General features: G+C 41.4%; 1 protein-coding gene across 6 annotated transcripts in view; it reads right to left on the reverse strand.

Annotated features, from left to right (window-relative positions):
• FHIT (fragile histidine triad diadenosine triphosphatase) overlaps window positions 1-27458 on the reverse strand; it is a 1558201-nt gene that overhangs the window by 864021 nt on the left and 666722 nt on the right. The gene's annotated exons all lie outside the window — the stretch shown is intronic.

The raw sequence follows: 27458 nt of genomic DNA on the forward strand, positions 1-27458 counted from the left end.
GTGATCGACACAGTCAAAGGCTTTGGCATAGTCAATGAAGCAGAAATAGATGTTTTTCTGGAACTCTATTGCTTTCTCTATGATCCAGCGGATGTTGGCAATTTGATCTCTGGTGCCTCTGCCTTTTCTAAAACCTGCTTGAACATCTGGAAGTTCACGGTTCACATATTGCTGAAGCCTGGCTTGGAGGATTTTGAGCATGACTTTACTAACGTGTGAGATGAGTGCAATTGTGTGGTAGTTTGAGCATTCTTTGGCATTGCCTTTCTTTGGGATTGGAATGAAGACTGACCTCTTCCAGTCCTGTGGCCACTGCTGAGTTTTCCAAATTTGCTGGCATATTGAGTGCAGCACTTTCACAGCATCATCTTTTAGGATTTGAAATAACTCAACTGGAATTCCATCACCTCCACTAGCTTTGTTCGTAGTGATGCTCTCTAAGGCCCACTTGACTTCACATTCCAAGATGTCTGGCTCCAGGTGAGTGATCACGCCATCGTGATTATCTTCGTCGTGAAGATCATTTTTGAACAGTTCTTCTGTGTATTCTTGCCACCTCTTCTTAATATCTTCTGCTTCTGTTAGGTCCATACCATTTCTGTCCTTTATCGAGCCCATCTTTGCATGAAATGTTCCCTTGCTATCTCTAATTTTCTTGAAGAGATCTCTTGTTTTTCCTATTCTATTGTTTTCCTCTATTTCTTTGCATTGATTGCTGAGGAAGGCTTTCTTATCTCTCTTTCCTATTCTTTGGAACTCTGCATTCAGATGCTTATATCTTTCCTTTTCTCCTTTGCTTTTCGCTTCTCCTCTTTTCACAGCTATTTGTATGGCCTCCTCAGATAGCCATTTTGCTTTTTTGCATTTCTTTTCCATGGGGATGGTCTCGATCCCTGTCTCCTGTACAATGTCAGGAACCTCCGTTCATAGTTCATCAGGCACTCTATCTATCAGATCTAGTCCCTTAAATCTATTTCTTACTTCCACTGTATAATCATAAGGGATTCAGTTGCCTCCAATTAATGGCTGATGAGGGGGCGGAGTCAGAGAACTCTCATCACCTGGATTCTGACCTTTCCCTCTCAAGACAGAAAGCTCGAGATTCTCCCACTGGTGAGGATTCACGGTGTGTTCATTTAGATCTTGCCTACTCTCCACTACTGTGTTCTATTTCTTAGTTAAAAAACAAAACCCAGTGGCTGGGAGAGCTAGAAAGGGCCAGGGATCGAACTCGTCAAGACTTCCAAGCCCTCTCCTTTCTTCCTGCCTTTACTTTCTCACTCTCTGCCTTTTCTTGCAGAGTGACAAGGGAAGCAACCTATGTGAAGTGACCTAAGACCGCGGTTTAGCTCAAAAATTATCAGCTGCAGTTTTGCATCTTGCTCTCCACTTTCTCTTTTTACTTTAGCTATTAAAAAAATAATAATAACTTTTCCAACGAACGTTGAGCATAAGTCAAAATAACACTGACCAATGCCACATTAGCTTCAAACAGAACCACCTGTCCCTCATCTGCTAACCAGGTACCCTGAAAGCAGGTGCTAATAAGCTCTTAGAAAAGCAACCAGTCACAGCTGGAAAAGATGCATTGCGGAGTACCTGTGAGTACTATACTCCCCTCCTAGCCCCTCAAGTATTACAGATGGGGAATGGAAACTTCAGGAAACTTCAGGATTGTGAAGAATCCATTCGGGACAAAAATTCATACTTTGATTACACCATGGTCCAACTGACTACTTTGGAACCAAAGGCTTACTTAAATGTGTAGCCCTGGATACCCTCTGTAAAAACAAACCAATGAAACACAAACCTCCGTCAGCTGACCAATATTTACGAAGTGCCCCTTGGTCATCTTGTCATTCCTCCCACCAGCCAGGGTAAGAAAAACCAGAACCCAGCCTTCTCAGACCTCCCTCCTTCCTCTTGCCTCATCGACGTCTTGTTATGGCCCTTTTCACACTGTTCCCCATTCTGATGTGCTGGTCTCTCTGGTTTTCTGTGAGCTTCTTGAGGCTGGAAACACTGTTCATCTCATCTTGATAGCCCCAAGGACAGAGATGACAGCAAAAGAATTTGAAGGAGTGGGAGTGAATAAATAACAAGAAACAAAATTTTCAAAAATCTTAGTCTCCAAAGACATTAACTACCTTCAGGATTGTGAGACATACGGTGAAATATATCAGACATGGAGGCAGGTGACAAAGGCCAGAATAAGAAGTGAAGGAGGAAGGGGTCTCTGGATTTGGCCAAGAAGGTAGATGGCAAGCTGGTCAGGAACATGAGTACAAATCAGATGTGCACTGGTATACGAAGAGGGATGAGGGCTTCCCTGGTGGCTGAGTGGTGAAGAGTCCGCCTGCTCATGCAGGAGACCCGGGTTCCATCCCTGACCTAAGATGATCCCACATGCCACAGAGCAACAGAGCCTGTGCACCACAGCTACTGAGCCCGTGCTCTAGAGTCCAGGGACTGCAACGACTGAAGCGTGCTCACTCTAGACCCCTGTTCTGCAACAAGAGAAGCCCCGGCAAAGAGAAGCCTGTGCCCTGCAACTAGAGAGTAGCCCTGCTTGCTGCAACTAGAGAAAAGCCCAAGCAGCAACAAAGACTCAGCACAGCCTAAATAAATAAATATATATATTTTTTTAATTGTAAAAAAAAAAGGAAGAAAGAAGGATGAGAAGGTTGTGCTTGCAGGGAAGGAAATCTAGGTCCAGGATTTGATAGGTCCAGGATGATATAAGGGAATCAAAAAGGCAAGCTGAGACCCAGACGCACAAAGACTTTCACTACCAAACAAAAAGTGTATATATATATGTATATTTTATTTTATTTTTTTTTTTGTCTAGACATTAGACAGGGGTGTATAAGGAATATAAACCTAGTTGTGATGTCCAAGAGGATGCAGTGGACTGGAACTGAAAGCAGAGAAACCCATCAGACACAGAAATCAGCCTACCCAGCAGCAGAGGAAATCCTCACCAATCACCTATTTTAATCAAACAAGACTTTCATTTGATAGATTAAAAGAGTTAAGAAAAATTAATATTAACAGAGAAGAGGCATCAGAGACAGAGGCTATGGGTCAAATGGGAACTTACAAACATAAATTCTAATTAAAGTTCTCAGAGAGATCAAGAACACGCCACAACTGTACGTCGAGAACAGGTTGTCCATCCACCAGGAAACAGAACTTATTCCTGACGGTTCCTGTGAAGAGTCTTGAGTAAAAGTGTGGACAGTGCTAAAGAGCAAATGGTGGGCGTGGGCACCAGACACTAGCAACATGGGGTGCCATCACCACCCCCTAAAGGAACAGGGGAAGAATAGTTTTACTCAAAGTGCTATCCCGAGACCAAGCTGCCCAGAGGGAGCTTCAGTAACAGAGGGACACAGCTCTGCCTAGAGATGAGGCTGTGAGGAAAAAGTCATGCGGTGAAAAATATCCCAACTTTGTTCTCAACATATCCTCCAAACTCACAGTGATGCCACCCCCTGGGCAAACCAGCAAGGAAGTGCAGGGGACGCAAGGCAGGGAAGACGGAGGAATGGACCTGGAGAAAGAGATTAATCAACATAGGTGTTAGGAGAGGGGGAAATGAGTGTAAAATTAAGAATATGATTATTACAAATAAAAAATTTAATAAACCAAGAAGTGGAAGGCAAGATACAGAAATTTTCTTAGGGCAAAAAGATAAGGGGATGGAAAACCTGAGAGATTTGGAAGAGGGGTCCCAGAGAGAGCTCTGTGATTACTAAATGCCAAGGGTCTGGTGTCTGGGGATGCTGCAGGGAAAAAAACATAGCAAAGGGGATGCAATGAAACCTGATCATTCTTTAGGATTCAATAACAGTTCCTTTGCCCCTGAGTCCTCGGAGCATCAAAAAATCTGGGACAATCTGTTATCTCGCCACATCAGAAAAGCAGCTTTTTGTTTCAAAAGGTCTGTGGTGAAACACAATTCCATGACGTTAATCAGTTTATTTCAATTGAGAGTGAAACATAAGTGAAAGGTCCCCATTTCAGAAAAGGCCATGAAAATGTGAAGACGTGATTATTTCCAAGCTGAGAGAAGAGGCGAGATTCTCTGCCTGGCCCATTTCAGAAAGGTTCAATCAGACAGGGCCGGGGAATAGATTTAAAATAGAAAAGTAATGGGAAAAGGGCTTTCCACGTACGGAGATGGTGACTGATGAAACACCATCTCTCTGGAGCTAGCTCTATTAATACCCTTTTTTCTAGGCAGTTTGGAAAGTTTGAAAACCTGCTCCCCATTTCCTACAGCTTGTGAGTCTAAATACATATTTGTATCCACAAATACATTTGTGTATACACAGTGGTCTCATTCTCTGATAAGTGCATATCCAATATGGAGATCACCATCATAAAACAGGGCTTCCCAGGTGGCACTAGTGGTAAAGAACCTAACTGCAAATGCAGATGACGTAAGAGATGCAGGCTGGATCCCTGGGTCAGGAGGATCCCCTGGAGGAGGACCTGGCAACCCACTCCAGTATTCTTGCCTGGAGAATCCCATGGACAGAGGAGCCCAGTAGGCTACAGTCCATAGGGTGGCAAAGAGTTAGACATGACTGAAGCGACTCAGCATGCATGCACACGTCTTAAAATAGATCTAAATATGGAAAAAAAAAATCTGCATGCTGTTTTTCAAAGAAATAAAAAGGAAAACAGTGGCTCCAGACTATAAGCCCAAATTTGGCCCCAAATTCGTTGGTTTATTCATTCATTCAACAGCTATTTATTGGGCATGTACCTTATCACAGACATAGGGCCTAGCACTCCATGGTTCTGGCTCTTTTAGATGAACACTGAGCCAGGTCAGGAAGCGAGATCTCATCTGCCAAATTTTAGAGCTGCATTTCAGCAGCAATTTGAAAAATCAAGGGCATAGGCTTCCCAAATGTCTAAAAGCTATCCAGATCCCCTCCCTTTAATTTATTCCCCTATACTTAGGTGCCCCATGGTCTCCTGTAGGTCAAAAATAACAGGGACAATTCGATGCCTTATGACTGCCCATTAAATATCTAAATTAGGAGTATTCAGATGGAAGCTGCAGTAATATTTTAATAAAAGTACACTAAATAAGGCAGCTCATGATAAATTTCTTAATAAACATGTAGTCAGTGGTGCATTTAATTTGATGGCAGAGTCCACATTCAAATGACCCAAAAATTGCATTTTGTAAGAATAAAGATGCAGAGTCCACCTCTCTCATGCTGTTTTTAAGAAATGTATTTGCACACTTAGAAGATATCAGTGCTAAGAAGCTTCCTTTCACATTTGAATGTGGTTGGAAACCTTTGTTACTTATTTCAAGGAAAAAAAAAAAAATATATATATATATACTTGTTCAACTACCCCAGGATATTTATGAAAACAAGATGCTCTGTCTTAATGAGGTGAGCTCTGGAGTGACGTTTGAATCATTAGATGCCTTATGAGTAGCTACGAAAACAGACTTCAATCTTCTGCTTTCCATTCTCTAATATTAGCTAACAATACTTCATTTGCTTCAATAACTCCAGGTGACTCCAATTTCATAGCAAGCTCTTTGAAAGGCTAAAGAGATCACTGTTAGTTACTAAAGGCTTGAGACTAAGTGTGTTTAAATCGCTCTACATGGATCTAGCCCAGTATCATGCACTAGGGGGAAGAAGATGATGAAAAAAGACCAACATATCTTCCAAAAGCCACTTGTGAATACAGAGAATGGACATTTAAATACACAGAGAGGGATAACGAATTGCACTCCACGTATGTATCTAGTTTATAAACATTGACATCATCTGCCCTTCCTTATTCAGCCTATTGTTTAAAATGGGGGGAGGAAGATCTTATTAATTATCAGCATAATTTCATTTCCTGGAAATTAGCCAGCTTAATTCCTACCTTATGCAGAATACATTATTTTCATATGGCAGACATTTTAAGCATAATTTAAAAGAAAACTAGTTGAAGAGTTAATACAAAACAAGCCAGTTGAACTATTTACAAAATAGATAAATGGCAATGACCTGCTTACAGCACAGGGAACTATATTCAATATCTTGTAATAACCTAGAATGAAAAGGAATCTGGAAATATATATTATATCTATATATTTGTATACATAGATAAGTATCAATTTTCTGTAGTACTAAAACTAATATGTTGTAAATCAACTATCCTTCAACAAAACACATACACACAGACACACAAACCAACAACAATGTATTTGACTCCAAAGAAAAAATGGGTCTTGTTGATTTTTATGTTACTGTCATAAAAATAAATGAAAATTTTAATGTAGGAGTAATATTTCATCATCACTGAAGAGTCCCAAGGAATTTATACAAATGTCCCTATATTTATTTGTACAGACATAATTCCAAATTTCCTTTTTGATTATTGGAGAGAACTAATTCCTAGAAAGGGCTTCCCAGGTGGCTCAGAGAATCCCCCTGCTAATTCAGAGAGAATCCCTCTGCTAATGAAGGAGATGCAGGACCATGCAGGTTTGACCCCTGGGGTGGGAAGATTTCCCCTGGAGGAGGGTATGGCAACCCACCAAAGGATTTTTGCCTGGAAAACCCCATGGACAGAGGAGCATGGCGGGCTACAGTCCATAGGGTAGCAACAAGTTGGGCGCGACTAAGGGACTGAGCATTCATAATCCTAGAAAACATTTCCTAGATGTCTTCTTTCATATACCATGCCTTTGGACATGAAATTAATTCCAAGCAAAGAAATACTCAAAAAAGGAAAGTAGCTTTATGATCTGACCTTTAATGTTATTTCAAGAGACATGTAACAGATCTTTGGTTCTGGTTTTCATGCATCTGCAATTATCCCTCCACCCATCTCTTGTGGCACAGAGTCAAACATACTTGTGTGTGGAAAACTTCCAAATCATAAAAATGATGTGATATTGACTACGTTAATGCACTGAGGAGAGGATGGTTGTTTCCTGGAAATTCTGAGAACAGTGATTATGGTTTGGTTAAAGTAAATATACACACATGGACACACAGGTTACACATATATACATATACATGCATCCCTATACGTGTACACCCAGAAATCACTGCATAATATGGACACAAATACATAGATATATATATATAAATATATAGTGTTATACATGTATATACAGGTATTTTAATATATAGTTTTTTAAATTAATAGAGCCTGGTTACCTAAAGCATTATTATAGCTTGGAATAAACCTGAAATGTGAAAATTGGGAATCGCCTGTTTCATCTTGAGAAGGATAAATTTTGGTATAATCTCCAGAGTGGAATAAGAAGCCCCGATGTGTCAGCCAGCCACATCAGAGGAACATTAACATCTTGAGAGTTCTAGCAAATTAACGGGCCAGGTAACAAAATGCACGGAACCCTGGCCTGTCTCTTACTCACTCGGTTGGATCTGGCCACTTCTCCATGTATTCCCACCACACTAAATGGAGCATGAGTCATTTGAGTAATGAGTCAGAAAATGTTTAGGAGCCTCAGTGCAACAGCAGACGTGATGCTTAAGATAAATTTCAGAGGTATTAGGGCAGTGTTTTCATTTCTGCGCTAGGCAGACCATATCTCCTGTTGGTGATGAACAAAATTCTTCCTTCCTTCCCAGGAGACAGAAGCTGGATCCTATGCTATCTCAAGGCTCATCCCAGCCTGAGCTTTAAAATTTCAAGCAAAAATAATTGAAAGAGGCAAAGGCAGTGTACAAATGTCTCAAATCAGTGCCCTGTTTGGTGTTAGTTTTGCAAAATGGTGTCTAATGGGTTCATTGGCCACTTCAGTGACTCCACCTTCAAGTACTACAAGTTTTTGTTAATTAAAAAAAAAATGTTTAATTGAAAAAAAGTATGAAAAGAAGTGAAGTGTAGAAATCAGCGGAATTAATGGATCAACACAGATTCTTTTAAATTCACGATGCCTAGTTTATCACAACAGGAATTTCCACCAGGCTTTGGGTTTTGATCATACAAACACCGTTAACTGATTTTAACCTTCATGTGTCCATGATCAGTCACTAAGTCATGTCTGACTCTTTTGTGACCCCATGGACTGTAGCCCACCAGGCGCCTCTGTCCATGGGCTTCTCCAGGCAAGAATACTAGAGTGGGTTGCCATTTCCTCCTCCAGGGGATTTTCCCGACCCAGGGATAAAATTCATATCTTCTGCATTGGCAGGCAGATTCTTTCCCACGTGATTTTAACCTATTTCTTTTCAACTTGAATGATACTGCTGAATCCTACTTTATCCTTCTGGCTAATATAAATTACCTTTTTTTGACCTACCAGTTGTTGTGAAAAGCCAGCCAGACTATAGCTGTATAGTCTGACTATAGCCAGCCAGACTATTACTGAATGACATTGTGGAAGCAGTGTAAGGTAACGTACAGTATTACCAGTTGGAAGTTTATGAGCCCTGAAATGGGAGTCGTGTTTTGGCAGTACTGTCTTTCCAGCTCAGGCAAGTCACTGTTCCCGAGCAATAAGTTTCTTCTGCTATAGGTAGTATCTTACTTGTCAATTCCTACCAACTAGTTGAAGCTGTCTGGAGTGGTTAGGCAGGATGCTGAGGGATGAACTGTCATGTTTGATGACTGATACCTGCCAAGGGTGTTATATAGAGTGGTGGCAATTTTATTTTGTGTTTGCCACTCATTGACTAGAGAAGTGCTGCTCTGACGTGTACACAAATCACCAGGGATCTTTTTAAAATGCAGATTCTGATTCAGTAGTTCTGGGGTGGTGAAATCACACCTTTCTAACAGGATCCCATGGCAACCCACTCTTGTTCTTGCCTGGAGAATCACAGGGACAGGGGAGCCTGGTGGGCTGCCATCATTGGGTCGCACAGAGTCGGATACGACTGAAGTGACTTAGCAGCAGCAGCAGTAGCAGCAACAGGATCCCAACTGGTGCTGATACTGCTGGTTCAGGGACCACAAGAAGCAAGGTAAGGTCTCTTTCAGCTCTTAACCTCTTTCTCCGTCTCTCCCTCTCTGTGTGTGTGTGTCTCTCTCACACACACCATACTTTCTTCCTATTATAATATATATATATATATAATCTATGAAAAGTGAAAGTTGCTCAGTCCTGTCCAACTCTTTGTGACCCCATCGACTATATAGTCCATGGAGTTCTCCAGGCCAGAATACTGGAGTGGGTAGCCTTTCCCTTCTCCAGGGGATCTTCCCAACCCAGGAATCAAACCCAGGTCTCCCACATTGCAGGTGATTCTTTACCAGCTGAGCCACAAGGGAAGCCCAAGAATATCGGAGTGGGTAGCCTATCCCTTCTCCAGTAGATTTTCCTGACCCAGGAATCAAACAGGTGTCTCCTGCATTGCAGGCAGATTCTTTACCAACTGAGTTATCAGGGAAGCCCCTATATATGAAAATGTGCTTACCAAATGCCAGGAATAGTGATAAGCATATTAATTTGTGATTTCACTTCAGTTCAGTCGCTCAGTCGTGTCCGACTCTTTGTGACCCCATGAATCACAGCACGCCAGGCCTCCCTGTCCATCACCAACTCCCGGAGTTCACTCAAACTCATGTCCATCGAGTTGGTGATGCCATCCAGCCATCTCATTCTCTGTCGTCCCCGTCTCCTCCCGCCCCCAATCCCTCCTAGCATCAGACTCTTTTCCAGTGAGTCAACTCGTCGCAAGAGGTGGCCAAAGTATTGGAGTTTCAGCTTTAGCATCAGTCCTTCCAATGAACACCCAGGATTGATCTCCTTTAGAATGGACTGGTTGGATCTCCTTGCAGTCCAAGGGACTCTCAAGAGTCTTCTCCAGCACCACAGTTCAAAAGCATCAATTCTTCAGCGATCAGCTTTCTTCACAGTCCAGCTTTCACACCCATACATGACCACGGGAAAAACCATAGCCTTGACTAGACGGACCTTGGTTTACAAAGTAATGTCTCTGCTTTTTAATGCGTGATTTCACTTAACTGACTTAATTTTCAACTCTCTTACCACCCTACCAAAAAAGTTGACTGACAGTCTCCAGCAAAGGAAATAAACACTAAAGGAGGGAAACTAATTTGCCTAACATTACACAGCTGATAGGTAGTCTAGACAAGATGTAAACCCAGGGGAACTAACACAGCAGTATCTCTGTCCTTGACCTCTATTATATTTTGCCTCAATATCATAACAACATCAGTATGCCTACTTGTGCCAGCTACTAGGATGCCTCAAACACATTATCTCTTCCCTTTCCTTAACAACCTTAGGAGGTAGGTAATATCATTGTTTTTATATTACAGATAACAAAAATTAATTAACCTTCCTTCAATAGCCTCAAACTCAGAAACAACTGTAGCGATGCTTATTTAAGTAAAAGATTAGATCAATAAAATATCTATAATGAACTAAACACAAGAAACAATATGTTAATAAGAAGAAAATTTTGCAGCTTGTCTAATCACCAGGCTAAAACAAACAAAACACATGACTGTCAGTGAATACACAGAAAGAATTCCTTCATAAATTCAGCTACCTCAATGCATTTTTGTCAGGTGAGCCCAAATGCCTCTGTGTAGTTTAGCCATGACATTATCAAAGTCTAGATAATTACTGGTCCCAAACAGAGCTCATCAATGGGATTTATAGTTGGAGAAGCAGCAAAGATTCCTTTCTTATCTTCCACTTTTACTACCTAAAAGATCCTTCTTTATTAACAAGCAAATGAAAAAAGATTGTATCAGTAAATTTCCCTAGAGATGAGACTCCAATACAAGCAGGTGACAACAGATGCTACCCTTACACATGCTTTGGAAGAGCAAACATCATAGTAACATGAGAGCAGGGTTTCTGCTTTACTTTGTTTAAAAACAAGCTTGCTTAAAAACCAAAAGGTTTGAAGCTGTGATTGTCACGCTGGGCTGTAGGCTGAACTTTGTGTACAGTGTGTGGGTTGTTGTTGTTGTTTAGTTGCTAAGTCGCGTCCAACTGTTTTGCGACCCCATGGACTATAGCTCACCAGACTCCTCTCTCCATGGGAATTTCCAGGCAAGAATACTGGAGTGTGTTGTCATTTCTTTCTCCAGGGGGTTCTTCCCAACCCAGGGATCGAACTCATGTCTCCTGCATTGGCAGGCAGCTTCTTTTATAACTGAGCCATGGAGGGGACTTTAAAAATAAAATACTGATTTCCAGATCCCACCCCCAGAGAGTCTGACTTAGTTGAATAGAGGTGCAGCCTAGGTATCGGGATATTTTAAAGTAACTTAGTTTCATATTGCTTCATTAAAGCAATGCCTGTGCCACACAGTAGGGATGGAAGATGGCTGTCAAAGGAATGCCATCATCAGATCAGAGCAGACCTTGGAGATTCTGGGACAGTGAGAGAGTTTTCTTAAATTTCATAAACAGATACATTGTATCAGAAAAGAATTATACAGGGCATTTGTTGCATAGTCTTCACTAACAAAATGATTTTCTCCCCTTATCAGAATTGTTTCCACTGGAGGGCAGTCTCCTCTTGGGAAGAAATGAATGGGGACACAACCTTCTCACCAGACCAATGTTTTAAATATTGACTGAGACTGTAACACTTGCATGAGTTTCTTTTTGAGACAATTTCCTAGAGATGGAGTGTTGGGCATGCAAAGAATTCGTGTTATACGTCAAGATCCTGCCAAATTAAATATTTATCTCTGTCTGCTAAAACTAAAAGGATAAAACCTTAACCCAAAACATAAATATGCACATGTATGGGAAGCCCTGGGACAGGAAGAGCCCCTAGAGAATGAAATGGCAATCGACTCCACTATTCTTACCTGGAGAATTCCCATGGACAGAGAAGTCTGGCAGGCTACAGTCCATGGGGTCACAAACTGAGTGACTAACATTTCCGTTCTCATGGGAGTCCCTGAGGTATACAAACATAGTAAGACTAATAACATAATAACAACAAAAAGTAACAGTTATTACATACTGTGTGTCAGATTCTGTGCTAATCAATTTAAATATTTTACTTGATACTCAGAACAATTCGATGTTTTATAGATGAGAAAACTAAGATGAGAACCATTCAAAGAAATGTGCCCACGACCATATATCAAATAAGGAGCCAAGCTAGGACATGACTCCCAGCTCTCTGACTCCAAAGTCAGCCCTTGTAAGTGGTGTAGACGGTACAGTGGTGAGTAAGGCTGCCTTCCAAGGCCAGCCCTTGGAACCATTAATGATCCTCCTTTACTGAGCAGAAGCATCAGGGTTGCGGGGCAGCAGGAGACCATCTAAATCAGAACATATCAACCTGATAGCACAAGAAGAAAACTTTCTTCATCTCAGATTATTAAAACAAAACAAAAAAACCTGAAAGGAGATGATTTGGGCAAAGTGAGAGATACGTTATGCTCCTTGATGTTTTTCATATTTTGAGACATTTGTGGTTCTCTCCACTTCCTTTTGCAATGCCTGTCAATCTCATTATGGATGAATTCGGCTTTCCTATGCTATGTCTTTGGTCACCATACAGAACTTTGAACTACTGGTCACATTTCCTCAGAGACTTGTTCCCTAGATCAGGGGTTGGCAAACATTTTCCACAAAGGGCCAGATAGTAAATATTTCAGGCTATGCAGACCCTGTACTCTCTTTTGCAACTATTCAACCTTTCTGGTATAACATAAGAGCAACCAGAGATGATATGATAACACAGATGACATGAACGAAAGAGCAAGGCTGTGTTCCAACAGAACTTTATTTATGATCACTGAAACTATCATTTTCATGTGACACAGTTATTACTCCTCTTTTGACTTTTTTTTTAACTATTCAAAAATGTAAAAACCATCCTTAGATCATGAGCCACATGAAAACAGGCAACAGGCTAGATCTGGTTGATGGAGCAACATTTGCCAGCCTCTGTCCAATACTCCAGTACTGGAGTGGGTTGCCATTACCCTCTTCAGTGGATATTCCCAACCCACGGATCAACCCTGGGTCTTGCGAACTACAGGCAGATTCTTTACCATCTGAGCAACTGGGGAAGCCTGTCCTACAAGACAAAGCATCCTATATTAAAGGCATTAGGCATAATGCAAAGTTTCGTCATGTTCAAAGATCTCATCTGTCAACGGCTCCATGCTCAAAGAGCAGAAGTATCCACAGGTACCAGTGTGTCAGAATCACTTGCCTTCCCTAAAACTACGTTTTAGTATTTTATACATATTCTCTAAAAGTAGACAAGTTAAATCACCAGCTCTCTCGGAAGCATTAGAAACAAAAAATAATATCAATATAAACTGATATTTAAAAACACTTCATCACACACAATTACAATGTATTCCAGCTCTAAACTTTTCTTGAGAAAGGATTCTAGAATCTGGGCTCTGAAAGGCATCTTAAAGAGCAGATCAGCCAGTTATTTTCAAATGGCTTTCCCCAGAGTCTGCGAGGGCCTTAAGGGTGTCTGCAGAAACAGCCCCACAAGATGACCTGGGGTTAAGGAATTTAGCAAGGGTGTGCTGGAGTTCGCTCCCACTGGCTCATGAGAACTGCTTGTCACATTTTCAGGATATTGTGAACAACTGATGTCAGGCTGATAAACTGAAATTGGCCACATCAGGAGCATTTACTCCATCAAAGTCCCCAAATCCTCCAGTGCTGCATATCAAGATTGTTTTTTCCTCCAAGAGCCAATTATTAAGCATTTATCAGGACACGGCTGCCTATTACCCCCTTCCAACAAAGATGGTCCTCTTAGATCTGTTTTATACACACACACACACACACACATGAACTAGGGAGGCAATATCAGTGAGTCTAGATGAAGTAGGGATTGCCCCAAGCCATAAACAAGTGGACAGAAGAGGATCAAGCACTGTTTTGTAGCATCCTTAAGCCACTGTTCCCTTTAGAGTCTCAAACATACTCTCCTTTTGTACTAAACATGGTCAACTGGAGACTAAGGAATTCAAACATTTTGCCTAGGACTAAAGATTTATCAGAACCTATTGTCTCCTCTAATTATAAGTGTTTATCTAACATGGAAAAGGAGAAAGAAATTACAGAGGACCACACTCCATTATACAACTGTAATCAAAAATGTGGCATTTCACTTCCTTGTAATGCTAGCTAATTATCCACAAAGCTCCAGCCCATTTCCCTTTTTCTTTATTTTTGCTGTTGTTGAATGAAGATCCTTTCAATGTAATAACTAGCAATGCCCTAATGTTCCTGGACTATATATGTTTGTTCTTAGGCAAAAGGCTCTCTGATTATTCTTGGTTTTTGGTCTCACTCTGCTAAACTACATGAGCCCATAAACCTAATCTAAACAAATCATTTTGAATTTACTTTTTCTGTTTTTGCTACCTTCATCTTAGTTTTGCATCACTTCAGGCATCAACAAAACCATTTTAGTACAGCCCTTTCCTTTTTAGCTTTGCAAGGTTAGAAAATAAAAAGAACATTTACAGTTACTAGTTGAACTGGAATATCTAAAAGGGGGTTATGTCCCTGTTTGTCAGTAAATATGATAACGGTTCATATAAGAGTAGGCTGAAGCTGAGTGGTCTATACCTAATTCTGAAACAAATTTCTAAGCATTAGAAAAGAATACCCAGGACTCGAATATTCTTGGAACTTCACAACAGCATATTCATGCATAATCAGAAATGTGTAGACTCTAATAAATCTACCTCTCCAATCTTCAGAAAGCAATTTTTGGAGCCAGACACAGATGTATTTCGTTGGAGCTCTATTGAAACTCTTTACATTATATGGCCACGGTGGTTTTCACCCTGGGGTTATTCACACACAATTTTAATTATTTATTTATGGACTCACATGGTGTTATTTTTCATTCAGATCCATGGCTACTTACACATTCTGCAACAAAATATTTAAATGAAATTCTGAGACTCACAAAGTCTTGCAGTGGAAGCAAGAAAGATCCATCAATACTCTGTGAGTCAACAGAGGGCACCTACAAATTAAACTGGGCTTGGTACTCAAATGTACATCTCAATGTAAAGTTAACACTTCAAGACATAAATTCTAATTCCAGTTGCTTTTCAAGACACAGTTTCCAGGAACCAGATTCTCCTACTTCTTTGATTGGTTCACAAATAATACAGCGGGATCAATTATTTAGAGCCTTTCCATAGTCTATGAAAATACTTCCCAACCTGGGTTCTGTGGAACATGATCATGAGAAAGAGATTACAGGTGTGTAGTATTTTTTAAATTTGTAAGTCTGAGAGACGCTGAATTTAGCCATTTTTCCTTCCCTTGGGGAATTCTCAGAGCCTTTAAAATCCTTATGTGCACTGAGATATCCCCCAAGGAGGGCAATATAGTGTACAGCATCTTCCACACATTTTAAACCAAAGAAACTTTCTTGTTATGGAGCACCTCAAGATGTGAGTGTCCCATGAACATAGGAGCAGGCTGGATCATAGAACACAACAGAGATTTAAATATGAATGTCAAAATTAGAGCGATAGAGAGAGGGAAGAATCATCTGAGGTCTCTCTCGTACAAGCAAAAAGATGCAGTGAGCTGACACAATAGAGACGGCTGAGCTCTTCCTCCCCCATTCCAGACTCTATCATAGAAATAAAGAAAGGGGAGGTCAGGGTGGGAGCTCAGCAATCCAATAAGATGACCTCCTCACAACCTATTTGACAGTTCCCCTGACTTACCATTTACACATCAAAACAATCAGATGTGTGCTAATTCATCAGAAACTTCAAAGAAGCTAGGAATTAAGGAAAAAGGAAATTAACTTCACTTGCAGCTAAAGAGAGTCAACTGGAGACAGAAATTCAAATATCCTGCACAGGGAGGATCACAGATTTAGAGAAAAGACTTCCTTCCGTCTAAGTTCTATTAATACATACACCTTTCGTATGTATTAATAGACCTGTTATGCACTGGGGTTTTAGGGGGAAAAAAAGGGAATTTTAAAGAGCTGTTTTGATTTGTCCCTAGAGTTTAGAGGCAAAACAACAGTGAAGATGAACAAGTTATGTATTTCAAGTTTCTTATTTCACAAATGAAGCTCAAGGAATTTAATGGTTTGATCAAAGTCATGCAAGACATTACCTAGTGGCCGCTTTGGAGGCTGCTACTCAGATCTCCTGACTAATGGGTCCATTGAGCTAAAGGGAGGGACAGACAAGCCCATGTTATTATCTCTTTTCTATTTCCTGCTCCTTTTGAAAACAGTTAGCCATCATCTATTGAGCTTCTGATAAATGCCAGGCACTGTGCTAAGCTGTTTACATATAGTCTCTCATTTTCTCTTGTGACCATGTTTTAATGTGGTCAGTTTTAGCTTTATTTCTCAGCGCAGAGAAGTTTCACACCAAGTTCATCACCACATAACTTGCCAGGGGTAGAATGTGTATCAGGGGGCAAGTCAGCCTGACTCCAGAGCCCATGCACTTCACTTGACTTTCTCTTTTGTCCCATTCTCCCCCCACTTCTGCCCCTCCTTCTCCTTTCATTTCCATTTAAAAGCAGTTGTGATTAAAATCAAAGGTCAGCTGCCCATAATTTAATTCAACTGTTCTTCCTTCCTTGCTTTCAGAGACATATTACTATCTTCCATCATCCACATGGACTGAGAAGGATTTAGGCTGAGATGAGTGTGCATAAAATAATCTGGGTCTCCCGCAAGCTGGGCACCATGGAGGGGCCATTCTCTGTCTTAAGGAAACAGAATTTGGTCATACTTCCTTTCTCCTCATATCTACTAAAGATCAACCAATACGGAATGGATGAACTTGCTAATAATTTACTCCTGATTTCTTTAAAATATGTGTCATCAATAAAAGATGCATAGAGTCAAATGACTGGAATCTAGGGACAGGATCTGAGAATTATCATTCTCCGAATTTCTCAGACAGGAGGGAGAAGTGTACAAATACATCACTTGCATCAGAATCCCCTGAGAGTGAGGCCTCCTGACCCCATCCCAGACCAAGTCAGTCAGAACCTCTGGAGTCAGCATTTGAACACGCTCCTCTGGCGATAATTTTCACCAAAGTCGACATAACCTAAGAAGTGAGCTGGAAATGTGCTGCTTTTGTGACTCAGTTGATTCCCAAGTTTCCTTCAAGGAACAGAGTTCAGCTGCAGAAGGAACAGAGTTCAGCTGCAGGAGGGACTGGTAATCAATATAATACTGTCACGTGTGGGAGGCAATGTCCGCTGAGCACAGACAGAGTGATGACAACTTTCTCTTGAGAGAGACTGCTCTCTGGGGTGGACGGGATCTGCCCGGCAGAGATCGTCTGGAACAAGGCTATGTGACAAGACCACCTTCCCTGTTGCTGACTTTAAACTCCACAAAGCTCAACAAGAAACTGTTCAAGTGTCATTTTAACTTTTCGTTTTCATGAAAACAGATAACACGCAAGCACAGGGTAACACATTTCAAATAGATGTAAACCAAGCACTTAGAGTGAAAACTGAGTCTCCTTCCCACCCCAGCCCTTCTAGGCATAAACACTTGTCTCCTGCTCTTCAGAAACACACTTTGCAAAGTAACACATACATGTGTGTATCCCTTTCTGTTAGTGCAATGGAAGGAAGCCCATTAGACAGATAGTTCCGTATCTTTCATTTTCACCTCAGTAACAAATTTTGGAGTCCATTCTCTACCTTACACACACACATATATATATAAATAACATATAATCTCTTTAACAGAATCACAGTTCATGATATAGATATACCATAAATCATCTGACCAGTTTAATTTGGATAGATACTGAGATTTCTTCCATTCCTAGAATGATACTATAAGGAATACCCCTATGCATATGCCTTTCCTCACATGTCAAGATTTATCTTGAGGATAAATTTACAAAAGCAAAATTGCAAGGGCAAAGAACACATGCATTTTATATGAAATATTGCCAAACTTTCCCTTCAGAGAGGTTATAGCAATTTAAACTTCTATTAATGGCATCTGATACTGCTTGTTTCCCCCACACCCTCACCAGCACAGTCTATTTCTGATTATAATTTAATTTGCCACAGTGACTTCTTACTGGAGAAAGTGCTGACCGGATAACATGAATGTAACTTGGCAGCTATATTTCTCCTGGAGAATGAATACACTGGCATTCTAATTTATCATCTTCTTATGAGTTAGGAAGCATGACTCAGTGGCCTTGACCCTTCTCAACTCTGGGTAAATGTACAAACTTCAGTTTCTGGACTTGCAAACCTAGGTAAATAGTGGTGCACCAAGGACTATTGAAAGGAATCCTTTAATTTGCTCTTCAAATTCAGAAATAAATTTCAGGGCTCCCCTGGTGGTTCTTTGGTAAAGAATCTGCCTACCGAGGCAGGAGACACAGGTTTGATCCCTGACCTAAAAAGATCCTATATGCAGCGGAGCTACTAAGCCCGTGTGCCACAACTACTGAGCCCGTGCTCTGAAGCCTGGGGGCTGCAACTATTGAGCTTACTACCGTGCGCCCCAGACCCTGTGCTCTGCAGAAACAGAAGTCACTGCGATGAGAAGCCTGTGCCGAGCAACCAGAGTGTAGCCCCTCACTCGCTGCAGCTGGAGAAAAGCCTCAGTAACAGCAAAGACCCAGCTGTCAAAAATAAAAGGAAAGAAATTTCAAAACTAAAATATTTATTCTCATCAATTAATCATTTAAAATGTAAGTAAACTCTAAAAACTTTTTGAATTACTATAAACAAGTTTTCCTAGGTCAAATCTGCAAGAGGAGGGGAATCCTGTTGGATGCTTCAGGATCAAACCTCCTGGAAAAACAGAAGGAATCCGGTTCAAACAAAAATCTACCATAGACTCAACACTCTGCTTCACGGATTCAAAAGTTAATGAAAATTCATAGTACAGATGTTGTCACCCATTGTCACGACAGAAAATCAGAAGCTCTCTTCACCCATCACCTCTATACTCTGCCCCCAGGGAATAACAGAGTGTGCTGCTTCTTCCAGTAATTCTCAGGATGTTATCGATTTATTGTTTATCCTTCACTAAGTCCATGCACTTAGGAGGAAACAGGGTGTAATATATATGCTCTTTCAGAAAACTGCTTTAATGTTGTAAATAACATCCCAAACCATTAATGAGTCTTTCAGAAGGGTCTGCTTTGCAACAGAGAATTACTTAAGCACTGGAAATCCAATTGACTAATATTTATTTTGCAACTTCTATGCGCATGCCTGAAAATTTCACCCATAAGTACAACAAGTCCCTCTGGAAAAATGCATTAATTCAGCACATATATTTCCTGAGTATTTACTATGGGCCAGGCACTGAGCTGGCACCATTGCTCCCAAAGGAAATAAGGCAGATTCCATGCCCTGAGTTAGAAACATCCAGATGGAAGTCACAGCCAAGACTACAGAAGACTTAGAGCACAGGATGTACATGATAAGATCACAGGAAAACAAGGCTCCTAATCAAGCCTTGAGGGAATACAGGAAGGCTTCTAGGAGGAGGCAATCTAGTAAGATTCCTAAATGGGATTCAGCCAAGACAAAGAATGAACAGAGTCGGGGAAATGCTGCTTCATCATAGAAATTCCACAGAAACCAAAAGAAAGTCGACAATGGAGCAGTATCCACTTGATATACTGAGCCAGGGTTAGAATATATGCACGTCTCATGACATAAATCCCGAAAAAGTTTTCTGAGAATCCGAGGCCTCCAATGAGGGTAAAAGAAACACTTAGCACCACATATACATATGCTCAAGTTATAATAGCTATATGTATGCATATAGCTGATTCAGTTCCCCTAACAGTAGAAACTAGTACAAAATTGTAAAGCAACTATGCTGTGCTGTGCTAAGTCGCTTCAGTCATTTCCGACTCTTTTTGACCCCATGGAATATAGCCCACCAGGCTTCTCTGTCCAAGGGATTCTCCAGGCAAGAATATTGCAGGGTTGCAATTCCCTTCCCCGGGGGATCTTCCCAACTCAGGGATTGAACCTGAGTCTCCTGTGTCTCCTGCATTGGCAGATGGGACTTCCCTTGTGGCTCAGCTGGTAAAGAATCCACCTGCAATGCAGGAGACCTGGGTTCGATCCCTGGGTTGGGAAGATCCCCTGGAGAAGGGAAAAGCTACCCACTCCAATATTCTGGCCTGGTAACTGTATAGTCCATGGGTCGCAAAGAATAGGACTAGACTGAGTGACTTTCACTTTCACTTTCTCTACCACTAGCGCCACCTGGGAAGCCCAAAGCAACTATACTCCAGTAGAAATTAAGTAAAAAAATAATAATAATAAACACTTTTCATTACATATAATGATCCCATACATTTTCACCAACTCTGAACAATCAAATGGACTTTTATAGACTCTAGAACATTAATTCATTAACATTCTCAGTCACGCAGTCATGCCTGACTCTTTGAGGCCCTGTGGATTGTAACCCACTAGGCTCCTCTGTCCATGGGATCTCCCAGGCGAAAATACTGGAGTGGGTTGACATTTCCTACTACAAGGGATCTTCACAACCCAGGGATTGAACCCATGTCTCTTGTGCCTGCGGCATTGCAGGCAGATTCTTTAATCACTGCACCACATGAGAAGCCCACAGACTCTAGAATGTACTCCCTAATTCCCTGCCTGTGCCCCCACCCCATTAAACTGCAGCATGAGCATCGATTTTGAGCCCACCTTCTCTGCACTTAAAACTTTCAGAACCTAATTAGCGATCGTCATAGAGGAAGAAGATAGGCTTGATGGACTGAGATATATATTTTTTGTCCCTGGTGTTTATATTATTTTGACAGCAAGGAGGCCTAAAGTAGGAACTGGTTCGAGGCAAACTCCCCAGAGACTGTCAACAAGGAAAAATAGCCACTGAGCTGTATAAATCCACTTGCTACAGACTCTTACACACACATAATAACCAGGAATGAAGTTTAATCCTTAACAGGAAAACAATTCAAAGTCCAGGTATGCTGATTTGGCCCTCCCCACATCTTAGAGGACTAAAGCTACTTCTTCAAAATGCTGTGCCAGGAAACAAGATGAAAATGGCAAACAGGAAAATGAAATGAGCCTTCTGAGATTCATTTGTTAGTTTGCTCATTCAAATATACTGTAGGAGAGAGTGCTTTCCATAAAGAAATTATTCAGTTTTGAACACTAACTGGTGCTGTTTGGGGAAGAACTGCCTGGCTCCACTTAATAAGAGACATTTCCAAGAGTCTCCAGTTATAAAGCTTTGGGAGAAGGAAGACTTTGGGGAGGTTGAAGAAGAGGAACATTCACTGCCACTATATTGAAGTGACTTAATAGGAATCAGTTGAGGTTGCTACAGTCACTCTGCTTATATGGTCTATATGCCAAGTGCAACAGCTTCCAATGTGTTCTTTTCAGAAGTTAAGCACAGAAATCAGATTTCAAATCTGCCCTTTAATGAAAGGTTGTTAAAGTGATTTATCTTAACAAAGTGACCCTCAAATTAGAAGTTGCAAGTATTCTTATAACATTTTGAATTACACGTATCCTATCAAAATTAGGGAGGTAAAAAATTTATACATATAAATAGATATATATACATAGACATTTATGATTTTCATATATACATATAACTATATGTTGTTGTTATTTAGTTGCTAAATCGTATCTGACTCTTTTCCTACCCCAAGGACTAGAGCCCACCAGGATCCTCTGTTCAAGGGATTTCCCAGGCAAGAATACTGGAATTGGTTGGCATTTCCTTCTCCAGAAAATCGTCCTGACACAGGGATGAAACCTGCGTTTCCTGCATTGTAGGCAGATTCTTTACCACTGACCGACCAGGGAAGCCCCATAATTATACATACACACACACAGACACACACATATGTATATTACAGATATGCTGTGTATTTGTGACATAATAATATTTTGAGATGCTGAAAGGAGATACAATTATACATATGTGTATACACACACACACACACACATATATAGTCTATTAGTTAGAATCAGACATAACTATATAATATTATACACAGACATACAGACACACACACACTTCAAAGTAACAGGGGTTTAAGCAGACATATTTTCCTTCTGCCACATAAGTCTGGGAACCAACAGACCAGAAGTGGTCTGACCATTTATTCTGCAGTCATCTAAAACCCAGACTACTTCCACCAACCCTAGAGAATGGTCCTCACTCTCATGGTCCAAGATGGCACTCCAGCCATTCCATCTACTGACTAGACAGCTGGATAGAGGCAGGACTGACCTCCAACCTTTAAGGATATGTTTTAGCTGTTGCATACATCACTTCTCTTCACTCCCATCAATCAGAATTTAGTTATACAGCCACATTTAGAAGCAAAGTGGGTTGGAAACGTAGTCATTATTCTAGGCAGTTAGGTAGGCTCACAGAAATTCTTTAGCTCTTTCAACTGGATTATGTAAGAAGTGAAGACATCACATGTAGGAAGGTGACCTGAGAATGGAGAAAGAGAGTGCAATCTTGTCTTCTTCCAACTCCCAGCACTGGCAGGACTCGCTGTGTATGTGCCCAGTGGCCAGCCTGACCTGATGGTGACAGTACAGGCCCTGGGGAAGTGCTTGGCATGAAACAAGTAAACTGTAGCAACAGCAAAACCTGACCTTGAATTGACGGTTGAGACTAGGACAATGGGCAGCTTGGCCATCACCAAGACATCCTGAAGGCCAGAGCCCCTCTCCAAGCTCTGGGGAACAGATCAGCTTTCACTAAGTGAGCATGAGTTGTTTTTCCAGTAGTAATATACAGTTGGTATCTAGTTAGACTCTCTCACTTTGTACCCTTGAGACCACAGGCAAGAGTGTTTTCGATCATAAATAGAAAGAGAAGGCCATTTTTTTGTCCTTATGATACCAGCTAGCCCAAGAAATGTATTACTTTGAATTGCTATTATAAACAAATCACGCATGCAAGTGATATGACACTTCTCCATAATAATTTCCCCTGCACATTAGTTTGTACATGCAACATACATCAGTGAAGAAAAGTGTTTGGAGTTTCTACCAGAAGAACAGACTTGAAAATGCTTGAAAACATTCACAGGCATGATTTTATCCCACCACTTAGTTTTCTACATTGGTAACTTTCAATGTTTGCTGCTCAATGAAATTAATAAATAGTTTAGTGATTTAAAAAAATATTCTTGTAGTGCATTATAGCTCTGTGTTAACTGGAAATGACTGCCATCTACAATAGGGCTTCCCAGATGGCTCAGCGATAAAGAATCTGCCTGCAAAGCAGGAGACACAGGAGATCTGGGTTTGATCCCTTGATTGGGACAATCCCTTGGAGAAGGAAATGGTAACCCACTCCAGTACTCTTGCCTGGGAAAATTCCATGGACAGAGGAGCTTGGTGGGCAACAGTCCATATGGTAGCAAAGAGTCAGACAGGACTGAGTGACCGAGAATGCGTATGTGCCATCTCCTACTGTCTGACACCATGTTTGACTTTCTGTTTCTCCATCCTCTTGACCTTTCCCATGAACAAAGCAGAGGATATCCAAGTACATCTCTTTTAAGAACACACTGTCTTTCCTGTGAGCTGACATCTCTAGAATTAAGAACTCAGAGCCAGCCAGTGTGTAAATACACTTCTCCCCAGTGCCACACTCTTAGGTGGGTCAGAAAGTCAATCAAATTATACTTCACAAATAAAACTAATTCCTATAATATGAGATGGGAGGCTGCGTTAATATTTCTAAGACCAAATATTCTCCCTCAAGTCATATAAATTTATAGCTGTGACTTTTCCCAATGCTCTATCGACTGATCATGGTGTATGAAAGTAATTAGGCTGCTCTGAAAGCCACAGCTGCACTGAAAACTATATTTGAGTAAACACAAAAGAAGAAGCACTCTGAGTGTTACTTTTAATGTTTCCTTAAAAGTTAACATCTATAAAAATAGTGTTTCCAGTTTCTGTTTAGAAGCCAGCCCCCTTAGTTTCTGAAAGGGGATGTAAGAAAGTCTGTGGAAACAGAGTGCTGGCACACTGCCACCTGGAAGAATGCAGAGTTCTGAGATAATTTAGATCTTGCCAGACCACAAGTTCCAGCATGTCCTGCAAAACATGGTACATACACATAGTGAAAACGACCTCTGTAACCCCAGCCCATGAGAAACTGAATACACAGTGGATGATGGCCATACACAAAAGGGAACTCTGGCTCACAGTCTGCAGCAACCAGTCTAGGAAGCCAAACCACACCCTCTGAAGCAGTCAGCCCTACATAGTTGGTAGTTATTCAATAATGCCTAGTCTCCCCAATTTCTACACTTGGTCTCCAACTCAGCACAAGCCATAGAAAGTTAAATAAGTTCCCTTAACCTACCACAGGGGGTTCCCAGGTAGCCCAGTAAGTAAAGAATCTGACTGCAATGCAGGAGACACAGGTTCCATTCCTGGGTTGGGAAGATTCCCTGGAGAAGGAAATGGCAACCCACTCCAGTATTCTTGCCTGGGAAATCCCATGGACAGAGGAGCTTGGTGGGCTACACTCCATGGGGTTGCAAGAGTTGGACATGTTGGAAGTGATTGAGCACACACACACACACAACCTATCCGCTTCTCCCTTGCTGGTTACAGCTTCCCATGTCAACAACCTCTAGTCAGAGCACCCCTGGAGGCTTCACTTCTTTCCTCTCTAAAGTTTCCACTCCCATGATTGCCTTTATTGAAGTCGCTCGGTCGTCTCCGACTCTTTGCAACCTCATGGACTGTAGCCTACCAGGCTCCTCTGTCCATAGGATTTTCCAGGCAATAGTACTGGAGTGGATTGCCAAGTCTCTGTCAAATGCAAGTAATGGTGGTGGACACCCTGGCATCAGCAAGCTCTGGCTGAAGAGCCTTTGCTTGTCCTCATTTGGGCGAGCTTCGTGTATTTCACACCCTGTTCTCCCTGGTGTGTCTCCAGCCCACTGGACGCTGCGCTGGGTGCTTCCTTAGCTACAGCATCTTCACTCTTCCCTGTTGCCTGAGGCTGTCTTTCCAGAGACACGATGCTCCTCCTCTATTCTAGGCTGATGCTTCCAAGTGTATTTCCCCCAATATCTCTCCTCCTTCTTCCCTTTGTTGCCATCTACAGTGCCCTTTCCTGTGTCCCACAGACCTCACTAGCACAGTGAGGGAACAGTCACAGGCCACGCACTAGTACCAGAGGTCCCCAACCTCTGGGCCATGAACTGGTGCCTCCTGTCAGATCAGCGGCAGCATTAGATTAGAAACAAATTGCACAATAAATGTAATACACTTGAATCATCCTGAAACCATCTCCGCCACCCCCAGGGCATGGAAAACTCGTCGTCCATGAAAACTCATCCCTGGTGCCAGAAAGGTTGGGGCCTGCTAGGCTAAAGACAGCAGGGCTCCTATGAGGACAGGATATGGAAAGTCAAGACCTTGGCCTTGCCAAGAAAAGGGATCATTACAGATTGATTTACCTGCATTAAATTTTGAGCCCAAACTTGGCAGCCAAGACCTGGTAGCTAAGAAGAAGAAAAAAAAAAAAAAGCCAGGGGTCAAGAGCAACTGACTAAGGAGTCAGACGTGGCCAACATCAAGACAGTGGAGGAGACAGAGGTAAGCCAAGAGAAGAAGAATCAAAGGGGAGAGAAACCTCCTCGGGAAGAACACAGACCGCTCAAGATTAAGCCGAGGACACCATGTCAACCTCTGTTTTCTTTATTCTGAGTTTTGGCAACTCAGCAAGCCACATCATAAAGAAAAGGGATGCGGAGGGTCACCAAGCATTCCTGCCCAAAACATATTTTCCCTTACAATACAGTCTCGAGTTAAGCGTTCAAATCCCACATAAATGTGTAATAAAACACTTCTCCCCAGCTTCCTCCTCCATGGCTCAAAACATTCCCTTTCTTCCATTTCGTCTTGAATCTCCCCTTTTCCAGTGATTCCTCTACTAATCCCATGTCTCTTCCTTCTTACAAACAAAAGTGTTCTCATGCATGCCAAGCTCTCAACTGATTTTCCTCCTTTCCTTCTCCATAAACATTCTTGAAGGAATCATCTGAACACCCAAATATTCCTGTCTCCTCAGCCAGACACAGTGTTGGCTCCTCCCTCTGCCATTCTAACAGAATTGCTTTCCAAGGTCACTAATGACAGCCTCAGGTCCAAGCCTGCTGCAGCCCCAACAGGCTGCACACTCTCTTGGTCTACACTGACTTCCTCCAATCTTGGCTTCTCAGGCGCCACGTTGTCCGTTGGGACCCTTCTTCAGCTCAGCTATTTCTTGTCCTCACAGTCCTGCCCAGTTCCCTTTCACATCCCTCAGCCTCCTCTTCTATGGATATTTGACCTTGTCTCCAAAACCCATGCTAAATTACCATTTCCTCTGTCACTCCAGAAACAGACAACACCAAATACCTCCTTCGTTGTTCTTGGTGTTTGAGTCAACGTCCTATGTGTCTGGATAGTTATGTGATCTGCACCCCTGTGTTCTATTCTCCCTTAGCAATGTAAGCTCCTTGTAGGTAGTGAAGACTCAGGCTTATCCAGGGCTAACAACAGAACTGAACACATAACAGGTGTGGACTCTGGAGTCCGACCACTTACACAGTAAGTGTGATCAAAGTGTCTACCTCACAGCACGACGTCCAGGATGCTGGCTCTTATCACCATTACCTTCAAGAGATGAGAGTTCAGTTCTACTGAATCGAAGAATGTGGGGGGAAAGTATCAGTATTATTCCCCTGTGAATTTTCTACTGTATGATTTTAGAAATTTCAGGGTTTTTTTAAAGTTGTTTTAAATATCTGGAAGACAGAAAAAGCTCAAATGTACCAGATATCTTTCTGGTGTTCTGAGTTTTGTATGAACATACTGTTTCTCAAATTATTTTATACAGCACCATCCCCACCTCATTTTCTGACAAAGAAAGCCTGTAAGAACCATCATATATCAATTTATCCTAGAGAGAAAAGCGAAGAAATATGAAGGTAATGGGGGGTGGGGAATAGGGATAAGTGCAAAGAAAATAGTCAAAGTCAACTTCAGACAATATGGGTATTGAGAGAAAGATTTTTTTCTCACAATCCTGCATCCCAGAACCCCAAACACTTTCACTAACTGCCAATAACAACAGTGAACACTTCTGTTATGTAAGTATTTTTACAGCTGTTAAAAAGCATTAAATGTTTAATCATTATAACATACATAGGAGAATGGGATTGTTATTTTACAGATAAACTGGGACTCATAGATGTCCAATAGTTGCTGAAAGTCTTGCATCTAGAAAGTGGATGAACTAGAACATGAACTCTCATCTTTCCAACTCAAGATCCTTTACCCATTTTTAACCATGTCCATACTGCCTCCCCAAAATTGCTGTAAGAAAATAATCAATCACCACCCAAAGAAATTACCTAGCTCTTCCTCTGTAACAAACATGGGGTTAGAGGATCTGAGTGAAGTCTAAACCTGAATCCTCAGTTTCCAACAC

Source organism: Moschus berezovskii, chromosome 24 (genome assembly GCF_049115385.1).
Source record: "Moschus berezovskii isolate FMDL1 chromosome 24, NW_MosBer_1.0, whole genome shotgun sequence".
NCBI lineage: Eukaryota > Metazoa > Chordata > Mammalia > Artiodactyla > Moschidae > Moschus > Moschus berezovskii.